Below are 8,174 nucleotides of genomic sequence, written 5' to 3'. Positions count from 1 at the left end.
ATGTCCATTACGTGACGCAACCATGTTCAACCTAGTGTATGAGAGCATTAAAGGACCTTGATCCTCACACCTGCGTGTCACTTTTGTAATTGAGGGATGCCTCTGTGCCTCGCGCGTGCGTCGCAGATAATGAACCGAGTCATTATTGCGCAGGGTGAGTTGGCTCACTTTTATTTGACTCGCCTTCGTACATTAGAAATACGAAGATACAATGGAATACACAAATGCGAAGATACACTTTGATAAATGACAAAAATGTGTAACTGGAAACAAAGGAAACAAACAAACTATCCAATAAATCAACGTATCTAAGCAAAAGTCACTATATATGATGCGTCAACCAAGGCAAATAAACATGTTGCGCAACCACAGATTCAAAGATCACCGCCCCCTCCTCCCTCCAATCCCCCGATGTATCGCGCGCGACAGAAGGTGGCGCGCTTCCTCCCCGATTTTCTCCCTTGCACACACAAGACTGAGCAACCATCGTCGGCTCACTTATGCCGCCCCCCCCCCCCCCCTTTCGCTTTCACTCGCGCATGCAACATGCCGAGCGCGGTCGCGATGTTATCGCCTTTGAACTTCATAGAGAACATGAGTTCGATGGCGACGGCAGGAACCTGGAGTTTTCATATAACTGCTATCGTAATAATATAATAAGAGTACCCGGCAACTGACGCGTCCCGTGGCCCTTTATCCTCCGCAAAAGAAGTAACGAAATCCAACTTTCACCATGCGGCAATTCGCTGCGCCGCAGCAATGTCTTTTTTCCTTTTTGGGGGCGCAGGCACCGAAATGAAAAAAAATAAAATAAAATAAGACGCGAAGGAAAGCATGTTGGCCACAATCGAATGCCCACTTTGGGCACCTCATGTGGCTACCGAATGAATATCGAAGAAAACGTGAGACGCTTGACCCACAGAGAACCATACGCATACTCCTCGGCATCTTACACCGGCGAGACAGGACTTTCCGGACAGATTGCGCTCAAGCAAACGCGTTGCAATCCGTCGAGTCCCCACTGTGATGGTGGCGAGGGACCATTGTTTCTTTTACTCGTCTGCTAGCCAGAAAGCGTCCAAAAATTGGAGGACGCTTAAGAGGAAGCTTTAGCTCGGGCCCAACTCCGACGCGGCCTATTCAAATACATGTAAAAACGCAAAAACGTTTTTCTGAGATAACCCCTGGACCGATTTTAATGAAATTTGTTGCATTTGAGAGAGAAAGTTAAATTCTAGTGACTGTTGGAAGCGGAATTTCGATTTAGGACTTGAATTTTGTTAAAAGGATTTTCAAAAACTCAGACGTTTGAAAAAAATAGAAGCACGAAGTTTACAAGCTAATAGCTCTGCATCAAGAACAGATATCGCGATTCTGTAAACGGCATCCATTAGACCATTCAAAGCGGACAAATTTTATATGTTAGTTTACATTTTACGTGAAGTTTTTACGTTGTTTACGAAGGTTCTGCAAAAGTTGTAATTACACATTACTCCATTTTTGAGGTTCATGTGTAACATATCAATTTTGTTCGCTTTAGATGGGCTATCAGGTACAATTCACAGAATTGCAATATCATTTTTTCTTGCTGAGTTACGGAGTTGTAAACTTGATAGTTTCGTTTTCTGAAAATTTGCGATTTTTGCCAAATTTTTATAAACATTTGACGACCTAAATCGAAAATTCGAAACCAACAGTCACTAGATTTTAAGCTTTTCTTTTAAATGCAGCAAACCCCGTCAAATTTGGTGCAGTGGTTGCCGAGAAAAACGAGTTCTCCTTTTACATGTATTTAGATAGGAGCACCCGAGCTAAAGCTTCCTCTTAAGCTTCGCCTTCAAGAGTGGAACGCGACAGCGTTCCCGTCGACCCGCCAAGGAGTGTAAGACAATGGTCTACGGCGCAGCGATCACTTTCGAGGCGCCTCGCATCGGACGCGGTGAGCGTCGAGCAACGCAGCGTTCGGCGCGGCAGCAAAACGTGCGCCTGAGCAAGCGGCGCACGCCTGAGCCTGAGAAACAGCTCGTTTCTAAGGCAACACCGCATTCACTAGAGGCGCTTTTGTACTGCTTTCAAGCATCGAACTCGTGGCTGAGTGGTAGCATCTCCGTCTCACACTCCGGAGACCCTGGTTCGATTCCCACCCAGCCCATCTTGCAAGTTGTTTTTTATTCATGAAGTGCCTGCCGGGATTTATCGCTCATGGCCAACGCCACCGAAGCCGACACCGACGCCGACGACACCGGCGTTTCTGCGACACGAGCTCCTTAACGCTGTCGCGTTAAAACTCTGCCAGGCAAAAAGCCACTCGGTCAGACAAACGAATACGCACCGAAGTGCGCCGCGCGGTGGTCGGGGCAACACGAGAAAAACGCATGCGCTCTGGCTGGCTCTGGCAGCCCGAGGGTACCCCATGGCAACCCCAATAAGCCACCCCCTGGCTACGCCCCTGTTCGGTACAGAATGCCGCCCTGGGGGACATACCGGCGAACGGATGCGTCGGTAGGTGTAGAGCGCAGACGCTCGATGAATGCTCGCAGCGATAGGTCTCGGTACTGCTCATCGGCGATGTTAGCGAAGGCAGACACAGAGAAAATGCCGTTGGTGGTACTACTGTCGGCGTCGTCAGGCTCGTCTACCGTCTACCGAGTCAGCGTCCTTGTGTAGTCGGACAGATTTGTAGGTGACAGAATACGAATATTCTTGGAGGCGTAAGGCCCAGCGACCAAGTCTTCCTGTAGGATCTTTAAGTGAACATAACCAGCAAATCGCGTGATGGTCTGTGACAACGGAAAAGGGTCGGCCATATAAGTAGGGGCGGAATTCGCAACCGCCCAAACTAGGGCCCAGACACTTACGCTCAGTGATGGAATAGTTGCGCTCCGCGGGTGAGAGGAGCCTGCTGGCGTAAGCGATAACACGGTCGTGGCCGCGCTGGCGTTGTGCCAGTACTGCGCCAATTCCGTGACCGCTGGCATCAGTACGGACTTCGGTAGGCGCAGAAGGATCGAAATGGGCCAGAGCGGGACGCGTTGTGAGAAGGTCGATTAGATGCGAGAATGCAGAGGCCTCGTTATCACCCCACTGGAAAGGGGCGTCTTTTTTCAAAAGCTCGGTTAGTGGTCGTGCTATGGCCGCGAAATTTTTCACGAAACGGCGGAAGCACGAACAAAGGCCGATGAAGCTGCGCACATCCTTGACACACTTCGGAACAGGGAAGTGCGTAACGGCATGGATCTTGCCTGGGTCCGGTTGCACTCCGTTCGCATCAACGAGATGTCCAAGGACGGTAATCTGGCGGTGGCCGAATTGGCACGTCGATGCGTTGAGTTGCAGACCAGCTCGACGAAAAACGTCCAGGACTGCTGAGAGGCGCTCGAGGTGCGCAGCGAACGTTGGGGAGAATACTATAACGTCGTCCAAGTAGCACAGGCACGTGGACCATTTGAAACCGAGAAGGGAGTCCACCATGCGTTCAAAAGTGGCAGGAGCATAACATAGACCGATCGGCATCACTTTGAATTGATAAAGGCCGTCGGGTGTTACAAAAGGGCCGGCGCTGGGTGCACGCACGTGGCAGCAGACGACCCCAAGTGGAGTCCGCTGCTGCCACGCATGATGACGTCACAAAAATAGTTTAATAGAAAATACATAAAATGCTAACATTATCGTTTTGTTGCTAAATGCACTACGCATAAATAAATAAAGCATTTATTTTATCCTGCGTTTTAAAACCGAAAATGATTGTCGGTGCCTACACACGCGTGCACGCAGCGGGAGGACCGTTGTGGTTCCTTGTGGCTGTGTGGTGTGTACTGTAGTACTGGAGAATAACGTTGCCGTTACGAGGCTACAGAAGCTTCGAACGAACTGTACTGCATCCACGAAACAGCACGACATGTCGCCTGATTTGGACTGTCGGTTTCGAAGAGTCGTGGTAACACAGCGCCGACTGCATATGGTTCCGACACGGATATTGCATATTGCAGGGTGTGTCATATGTAGCGGTTTTTTAAGTTTTGTTTACGCCTTCTGGTAAAGCCGGATGCCTGTTTGTCCTTGGACACCACGTCGACACACTGCTCACGAGCTCGAAAACGCAGAAGTGGTGCGCGCCGGCATTGACGTCGATGTAGGGTGCATACATATTTCCAAATCACTTTGCAAAGGGCGCCTTTTGTCGATGAACAAAGTGCATTCACACATTTCGCGTCGCCTTACGCACGCAGAAGCCTAGTAACGAAAGCCTGGACGTGAAACGTAAATCTAACAGAAAGGCCTGTTCCCGCCTGAAGGCATTGTCAGCAAGTGTCCGTGACGAGTTTTAAGTGACTCACACGAGGCTGGGCGTTGAACAGTGTGTGGAGTGCCGGTGCTTCAGTCTGGCCAGTGCCCAACCCGCTTTCATGAACCATTTGAAATGCCCAGTGTATTACTTGCTATAGATTGTGATGCAATGAGACAGCCATTCCATAGCAGCAATGAAAATTATCTGTGGAAGTAATAGTAATGCGATAGGTTTTTGTGGTGATTGTCAGTATGTATCACACGCATGGGAATGCTATCATTTGCACCCTGTGCACGTGTTTAGATAAATGCTTTATCTTCTGAAAATATGGTACAGCACCTGGATCTTGAGTGGATCTTTCACTGTACAGGCTATACCAAAACCTCTCTACTTTTGTGTGCTTCATTTTTGCCAACTGGCTTTGCTCTGCAAAGAAGGCCAAGTTTCTCTCCCTGAGTTTTACTCACTAAGGGAACAGGCTTGTGCGACTTACCTGGACTTGAAGCAATCAACAGGGGTCAAACACATGTTGTAGAGCTTTAGTGGTACAATTTTCAATTGGGGGCCATTGTAGATGCACCCCTAGGAAATCATTTCCTATGGCAAATACTAACGTAGTGGCATTTCTTTTTAAAATTTGTATGCCTTAATAATATGTTAAAATATAGAAACATACCGCGGTTGCTGCTGCCACCGCGGTGTTGGGCTGCTGAGCACGAGGTGGCGGAATCGAATCCTGGCCACGGCGGCCGCATTTCGGTGGGGGCAAAATGCGAAAACACCAGTGTACTTAGATTTAGGTGCACGTTGAAGAACCCCAGGTGGTCGAAATTTCCCGAGCCCTCCACTATGGCGTGCCTCATAATCATAAAGTGGTTTTGGCACGTAAAATCCAATAATTTAATTTAATTTAAAATATAAAAGTATGTCCGCAAATTTAAGAAATGTGGAGTTCCTGACGTAATTCCTAATGCATTTTGGTACATTATATTATTCCCAATGGACTCTTCAGTATCGCTGTTATTTCTCAGCATTCTCTCACAACAGGTATTCTTTCATCTTTGAAACAAACAAAAGTCCTCCCTCTTTTTGAATCTGGTGACTAAGGCATTTGTAGCTATATATAGATTGATCTTCTTAGCACCTTATTCAAGTAAAATGTTAGAATACATAGTTTATAAGCATACTGTTGAATTCATTGAATCACATGATGCCCATGTAAGTTCTAATGTGACTTTCTGCATGGATTTAGTACCATGTCGCAGTTAACTTGCGACGTCACTCATGCTTGCGTTTTCTAGCAATGTCAATCATGATTAATAATCTGCACTTCATTTGCTTGCTTTTTTTCACATTGCCTGGTGTGTGCATATTGTTCTTGTATATATACCTGAATAAAACATTCAGTTGCAAGTCAGTGCTCCTGTTGTGTTTTCACTGTCTTTCATATTCCGTGCACTGTTTTTAGTCTTTCAAAAATGCACTAACTCGCCCAGCTCTCAGTGTGGAAGTTTAAAGTTGGCTGTTAAAATGAGAATCCAATAAACATGGAAACTGTCTGTAGGACAATAGCAATAATTTTACTGTTTGCTACATGCAGTTTGTACATGTTGGTACAAGAATATTTCAAAGAGATATACAGAGTGTTACAGTGTGCAAGGTTGAACGGTCCCGTCTCTGCCATTAATACTGCAATATCATCATAGGTGTGCACAGGTCTTGCACTGCAAGCCGGAGACTTACTTCAGCGCTTTCTTATTCTATTAAGTGTCAGCTGCTTGCATTCATAACGTGGTTGGTAAATTGCTTACCCATTTCCCATCCAAGTCCCTGCATTTCATTTTGCTGTATTCACCGAATTATTTTCAGCACCTTTCTTTCAATGACAATAAGGGTTACATTCATTTTGTGTCAAGGTGTTTTCTAATGCACCAAGATTAAAGATTCTGACGTTTCCAAGGCTTACGCAATAGCAAAAATATTCTCAGCCATAAAGTGTGCTCATTGAGACAGCATGCAGGCACCTTGTCCCACAAAACATCAATCAATTCTATTTTTAGATAAAACCACATCAGTTTCTTACTTGCCAAGCTACACCTCTACACCAGTAGGTGCCACATGGTCTTTCCGAAAAGAAGGTTGCACAAGTATTTAAATACACTCTTTAAAAGTTTACTGTTAAGACCTGTGTTTCCTTAATTTCAATTGCAATATTCGAAGTAGGTAGCAAGTGTGTAGCTTTAGTGCATCTGCTGTTGACAGAGCTAAGCTGATATGAAGGTGAACGGGCGTCCCTACATATATCAACCCAACATAAAGGTATGGCTTGATGAAGACATGTTGTGCTGGAAAGGTGAATTAAAGGTCACAGGATTCTCTGGTGATGTGACACACACAATACAGCTGGGATACAATATGCACATTACTTTGCAATTGCTAATTTGCTTTCTTGGTGTTGCATGACAGGAAAGAAAGCTGCAGCATAAGTGACATATGTTGGCTTTGAGAATGTCTTTTCACACAAACTTGTGACAGGAACTGTGGAAAGGAGGTCAAGAATGCAACATAAGTCTTTGTAAACTGATTTGTCCAGCCCAGTATCATTTTACGGTCCTGGCTTTCTTGATGCCAGTTTGGGACTTAAGATGCTGCAGCTTAGCATGCAAGGTGTCGAATTATATATATTTCAGAGGAGCTAGACATAAAAAGCCATTTTATTATCCCTCACATAAAGGTCCAAAAGGCTCTACATGAAAACTATGAGATAAACTTGCGTAAATCCCACGCAATATGGGAATTGATGTTATGTGAAGTATTTTACAGGTAGTTGGCTATGCCAAGGTGAAGTGTTGTTGTCGATAGTTCCGAAATTAACACTCGTGTGAAACTTGCTTTTGAATCTCAAACGGAGGAAACCAACAACGGGTGAGTGTGCTGCTGCTGAGGCACCAAGACCTTTTCATGTGAGCCATCTGGTTCCAACGCAGGTAGCGTGAGAGTTGCATGACAAAGCTGGAATGGCGACAATGCAGCGAACACGATGACATCACAAACACAACTACACATGCAGTGGCACAAGCTAATATACAACTTGGGCTACTGGGTTGGCATAAAAACGTGTAAGAGTAACAACCCCCTTTATTTAAATCTTTCAATACAAACTATAACAAAAAATTTAGTGCTTTGTTGCAGCTATAAAACTACATAAAAAAATCACGTACTAACATAAGCAAATACACAATAAAAAGTCCATTGCAGCAAAAGCAATATTGTATTACTTATGCGACTTTATTTTATTGGTGAGGCCATGACAACAGAAATGCCAGGTGATAACACTTTGTCAAAGCTCAAGCAAATATCTCGTTTAGACCACTTCCTTGTTGGTGGAATTTAATTTGCTGGTTGTTGATGATTTTACATGTTGACATAGCTCCTGCCAGTCATGGCAAAAGCTGATTTTATTATGATTATGGAATGCAGTTTCTCAGCTCCAAGCCCTGCTGCTCTTCTATTTTAGCACAGCTTCCTTCAGTTGTAGCAATAATATAAAGTTAATATGTGCTGGGCCAATGTGCAGACATTTTTGTACTCTTGCATGCCATCCTATCTTTTTACTTCTCCCATTTCTGCCCAGAATGATGCAGTTGATTCGATTTCCAAGGTTGCTTTTGCATTGCTTGTAAATAAGCTTGGAAGACAGCATTCTCCACTCTTTTTCTGTCCTTCCCGGATTAGGCAACAATCGAGAATACTGCTTCAGGTGGCACAGTGGTTGCTTTATTTTGCCTTCCAATGTAACAGCAGTTGTTGCGAACTTAGCAAGAACCTGGTCCAGATGCCAGCAGTCCTTTCTTCACTTTCGTTGCAGATGTCTGACAATGCAAAT

The sequence above is a fragment of the Dermacentor andersoni genome, chromosome 1, assembly GCF_023375885.2.
Source record: "Dermacentor andersoni chromosome 1, qqDerAnde1_hic_scaffold, whole genome shotgun sequence".
In the NCBI taxonomy this organism is placed as follows: Eukaryota; Metazoa; Arthropoda; class Arachnida; order Ixodida; family Ixodidae; genus Dermacentor; species Dermacentor andersoni.
The sequence above is the reverse complement of the archived record's forward strand: the minus strand, read 5'-3'. Positions refer to the sequence as shown.